This window comes from Mytilus californianus, unplaced genomic scaffold, assembly GCF_021869535.1.
Source record: "Mytilus californianus isolate M0D057914Y unplaced genomic scaffold, xbMytCali1.0.p SCAF_3, whole genome shotgun sequence".
Classification (NCBI taxonomy): Eukaryota; Metazoa; Mollusca; class Bivalvia; order Mytilida; family Mytilidae; genus Mytilus; species Mytilus californianus.
This window is the reverse complement of record NW_026262679.1, coordinates 3887286-3893285: the sequence shown is the minus strand read 5'-3', so window position 1 is coordinate 3893285 and position 6000 is coordinate 3887286.

The following is a 6000-nucleotide window of genomic DNA, read 5'->3' as shown; positions in this document are numbered from 1 at the left end:
AAGAAAGTTATTATTATTCAGAATCTACAGAAATCACAACATTTTTATACATAGTTTACCAAAAAATCCACCATACAGACAATAGTTGGAAGTTCTCTTTTTTTTTTTATTTTTTATTGATCTTTTTGGTGTTCAAACTACAGTGCATACATACATTTTTACAAGACATAAGTGAATGACATGACATTTATGGCATTGTTATACTATTGATATTATGCGAATAAGACATAGTGAAAACAATTTACAAGTTGATGATGTGAATACTCAGTATATGATACATCTTAAAAAAATACTTTGGAATACATTAAATATATAATCAGATTAAAAATAAATTTAATTAAATAACTTCCATAAATCCCCCCCATCTGTCGACAAATGACTCGTGTTTGTCTTTAGAAAGATATAAATATTCTAATATCTCTAGACGTCTTTTCAAAAATTTAAGAAAAGCTTGCACAGATATTAACAGTCTGTCTAATTGTGTGTTCTTTACATAATTAATGTAATACTTTGCCTGTAGAATACAATAATTTAAAACTACGTTATCAGAATTCAATATACCAAAAATGACACTATCTTTATTCAAAAATATTTTTACTCCAAAAACTAAATACCACCAATTAGAAAATTCTCTCCAAAACTGTTTTGTTTCTATACATTCAAAAAATTTATGCTCTATAGTTTCTATTTCTTTACAACTGGCACATTCATTAGTTAAGGAAAGTTTATATTTTTCAAGAAGATAATTATGTGAGACTATTCTGTGTAACATTTTATATTGGAAAGCTTGTAGTTTGCTTTCTATAGTACATTTAAAAGCTAGTGAATAAATATTTTTCCATTTTTCGTCACTAATTTCTATATTAAAACTTTCTTCCCACCTTTGTTGTGAAATAGGAGAAATACTTCCCCGATCGATAAAAAGTGAATATACATCCTTAGCAAATAATTTACTGATAGGCTTTTTTTTATTCTCATTCTCAAAAACGAATCCAAATGAGTTGCTGTTAGGTGACATGTGTTGTTGTAATAACAAATTTTTCCAGTCACGTGGTATAGCAAGTTTAATAGATAGAATGTCTACAAAAGTAACATTCAGTTTATATTTTTGGTTAATAGCGTCTTGAGACAAAAATTCGCCTTTATCATCTACAATATCATTGATGAACCTTATGCCTTTCATGTACCAAGATCTGTAAAAAATACTCGTTCTGTCAATTTTGATAAACGGATTGAACCAAATAAATTCTTTTCTAACATGAAATGCATTTAACGAGATGAAAATACCCTTGAAACGTTTCCAAGCAGATAACACTTCTATATAAAAAAGAGGTGCTTTTAAATTTAAAAACTCAAATTCACATCTGCTCATAAATAAATCCTCTAAATCAAAAAGGGGGAAGAATGCTTTGGAAACATGTTTCCATTTGGAGTCATGTTCTGACAGAAATCTTTTTACCCACATAATACGAAAGGATAACAGCTGTACTTCAAAATTTGGGGCTTTTAGTCCCCCCTCGCTAAGAGACTTTTGAATAACTTCCGATTTAACTTTCGGAGTACTACCATTCCATAAAAAACTATTAATGTCACGTTGTATTTTAATTACATAAGATTTTGGTACATGTGTAGATGAAATGACATAAATAAGCTTCGATATTGCAAGTGATTTAAGAATTACAATTTTACCGATCAAGGAAAGGTTTCTGATCCTCCACAGTTTAATTATTGATTCCATTTTTTCTATGCATGTATCTAAATTAGAACAAACCATTTCTTCAAAAGCATTAAATTTTAAACCTAAGGTTTTAAAACCATCTGTCCATTTAATAGGAAGGGAACCTTCTTTGTTAAATTTATTTCTTCCAATCCATGTTGCTTCGGTTTTCGAAAAATTGACTTTTAACCCTGAACACTTCTCAAAATCGTTAAAGGAATCTAATAAAATTTGCGCGGAAAATACATCTTTCAAAAAACAAGTGGTATCATCAGCCAACTGTGAAATTTTTATTTCAGTATCCCCAATTTTTATACCAGATATCTGATTGTTCTTACGAATACTTATTGCCAGCAGTTCAACTGCCAAAATAAATAAAAAAGGAGACAAAGGACACCCTTGTCGAACACCTCTCTCAATTTTGAATGGACTAGAACTAAATCCATTATTAACGACAAGACTAGATATATTTGAGTATAAAGTTAAGACCCATTTCCGGAACTTGCTACCAAAATTAAAACAAACCAATGCTTTTTGAATGAATTTCCATTCTAGCGTATCAAACGCCTTTTCGAAATCGACTAGTAATATAAGCCCTGGATAATTCTTTAAAGTAGTAAACAATATAATATCAGCAATGAGTCGTAGATTTTCACCAATGTATCTACCAACCACATATCCCGTCTGGTCCGGATCTATAAGTTTTGGAAGAAATAATTTCATTCTTTCTGCAATAACTTTGGCTAATAGTTTGTAATCAAAATTTAAGAGAGAAAGAGGACGCCAGTTCGACAAGAGTGTTCTATCTTTATCTTTCTTTGGAATAAGAGTCAGAATACCCCGTCTTTGGTCTATTGAGAGGGTTCCGGTTTCAAAGGAATATTCATAGCTTTCTAAAACATATTTTTTTATATCAATCCAGAAAAATTTGTAAAACTCAGCAGTTAGCCCGTCTGTACCAGGGCTTTTATTATTTTTAAATGTTTTCAAAACTTTAACGCACTCAGATTCTGAAATATCTGCATCGCATATATCCTTTTCCAGATCTGTAAGCTTAGGAATAAAATTTAAATCAAAAAAATTAGAATCACCTGAATATTTATCAGGGTCTTCTTTTGATGAGTACAGATTTTCATAGAAATTTCTCTCTTCGTTTAGAATTTTTTCTTGTGACACAATTTCAATGTCGTTTACAACTAATTTGTTTATACATTTATTTTTATAATTGCGTTTTTCTAATGATAAGAAATATTTTGAATTTCTTTCATTGCCTTCGCAGTGCTCGGCGTGTGATCGTATAATAGCCCCCCTTGTTTGATTGTTTACTATTTGCTCTAAATCTTCTTTAACAATGTCTAATTCAATCAAAAGTGTATTTATATCTTTATCTAAATATGTACGAGAGAGAGTTTTCTGAATTTCGTCTTGTCGTTTTTTTAAACTGGACTCTCTTTCCCGCAATTTCATGTTTTTATATTTGGTATATTTGACGGTTGCGCCTCTTATTTCACTTTTTATGGTATCCCATTTCAAATTTTTATTTTCTAAATTGTGATATTTATTATCACATTCTGATAAAGTCTTTTTGACTATATCCACATAATCTTTATCTGTCAATAAACCAGAGTTGAATTTCCAGAAACCGGGACCTCTCTCACTATAGTTTTCGCCGGACAGTGTCAATTTGATAAGACTATGATCAGTTTTAATAGACGGGACAATGGATGTTTTGGTAACACTGCTTGACAAAAAATTCGATATCAACCAAAAATCTAAGCGACATTGTATAAGAGGGGTTCTTTGACGCCAAGTATATAATCTAGAATCGACATTTTTTGTCCTCCAAATATCACATAAATCAAATTCTTCTATAAAATCTTCTAATTTACTCGTATATTTGACAGGTGTGTTATATTTTGAACCACCCATTTTGTCTAAAGATGGACTTAATATCGTATTAAAATCTCCACCCAAAACAAGATTTTGATCTAACCTTTCGTTTAATAAAATCTTGATTTTTTCAATATATTCAATTTGTTCATTTTCAAAATTTTTGGTGGGCGCATAATAATTTACAAAAACAAAATCTGTGTTATCAATTTCAACAGTTAGAATGAGATACCTTCCGTTTTCATCTGCTATTTTTTCCTTTAATATATAGTCTGTTGATCTGTTAAACAAAATAGCAACACCTCTAGAGTTCGTTTCCCCGTGCGAAAAGTAAATATCTCCACCCCATTCCCTTTTCCATTTAGTTTCATAGGATTCAATACTGTGTGTTTCTTGTAAGAAAATGATGTCGCTTTGAAATTTTTTCAACCAAAGAAACATGGATTTGCGTTTAAAATCGTTTCCAAAGCCATTTACATTAAGAGAAGTTAGATTGATACAATAATTAGCCATTATCTAGTTTTGGCTTTACAGTCTTATTAATTTCATATGTAATACACTTTACGTAGTTGAACATTATATAACTAAGTAGAAAAAAAATACAGAAAAACATATCAAAAATTAAAATACAATACAATACAAAAAGAGAGAATTCTCTCTGTTCGGTCTGCCTGACATAAACCATATGTTTAATATTAATGTTTCTAATATTCATTGTACATTCTCAATAAAACACATGTAACTTTCATTCATTAATAACAACAATACACTATTATAGGTAAACAAAATTACGGTTTAAAGTACATGTAACTTTCATTCATCCATAGCGGCAATACAATTTACAACCTTTACTATAGATGACCCAATTACGGTTTAAAGTACACGTGTACAGGTACACAGACATTCTTGTCGTAAATTTTGTTTACCTTTTCTTGTCGACGTACGAATATGGGACACAGTTATGTAATTGCAAATATGTATTTTTAATAGAACTGTGGATTGCATTTGTTATCACTGGATTCATGAATAGATAGTTTTTTGCATATATATACGGTTGGAATTACAAGATTTGCAATGGGTGCGAAACGTATAAATTTGCACTTATAAATGTTTAATGGATGTATATATATATTTTTGGTCACCAACATTGCTGGGGAAAAGTATTCGTACTTTACAAAAAACGAAATGAGGATTCATTTTATAGAATACCAGAGGTAGCATGTTTATTCTAACGTGTGTATGTGCAATTTATGTAAATATAGTGTCAACGAAGACAAATGTGGGATTTTTTTTCCCCGGAATTATAGTAATACACTAAGAAGATAGTTACATTCATGATGTCTGCGTACCGGTACCGGTACCGTAAGTAAATTATGTTATATAAAATCACAATATACGCTGCATGTATTTTATTGACTTTTTTTAATTCATGGTGACATTATTTAAATAAAGTATCGGATGAAGTTCTATGTAAATTTAGAATTCATAAAATGTAGTTTTATCTACAAATGACCTAAGTATTTCATTTGAAGTTTGTTTATTTATAAATCGCTTGTATTTTATAGGTAGTGGTGAAATTTATGAATAATATTGAAATAAAATAGAGAATGGAAACTCTTAGATACTTTGAAAATAGTTAATATATAGGCTTTGAAAAGAGAATACATGAAACTAAATATATAATACCTAACAAATTGTAAACCTGAAAGAAGAAAAAGTAGCATTCAGCATGCTTTACTACATGTTTATTGTCTATCAAGATGAGTTCAAACAACAGTAAATTGGTTTAAAGTTTTATTTTCTACATTTTGCGGAGAACCGACTTTACTCCCTCCAAGATAATATTGTTTTTTCTTGAACCTATCTTTGCTGTACCAGATGGCGGTGTACGTGAGGAAATAATAGTTATGTTACGTGCATCTATTTCTTTTAAATAGTCAAGTATCCTTGATCCAATTCCGTAGTCTCTGTCGTCATCGTACCCGTCGTGTGTATGTCCGTCTTTGTCTGTAAATCTATATACCAACGTGTTGTATGTGCATGCTGATACTGGGCCCTGCATTATTTGTCGAGCAGCTTCACGAACTTCTGCATATGTTGTGGTGACAGCAGCTGTTACACAATACGTGTGACCATTGTCATTAACTTCATTGGAACTAGTTTGTTCAAATAGATCAAATTTAGACTTGCTAGTATCAAAAATTGCAAATGCTTTCGGTGTTGACACTTTTTCCGCATATTTGGTTCCACTTTTACTGAAGAATAGACTGTTTCCTTTAATTTTAGTGTCTACATCTATTTCTTTATACTCTTTTTGTTTTTGTACCAGTCTTTTTCTGTTTTCACGCATATCGTCTGGAAATTGTGGAGTTATGTATATGCCATTTAGTAAG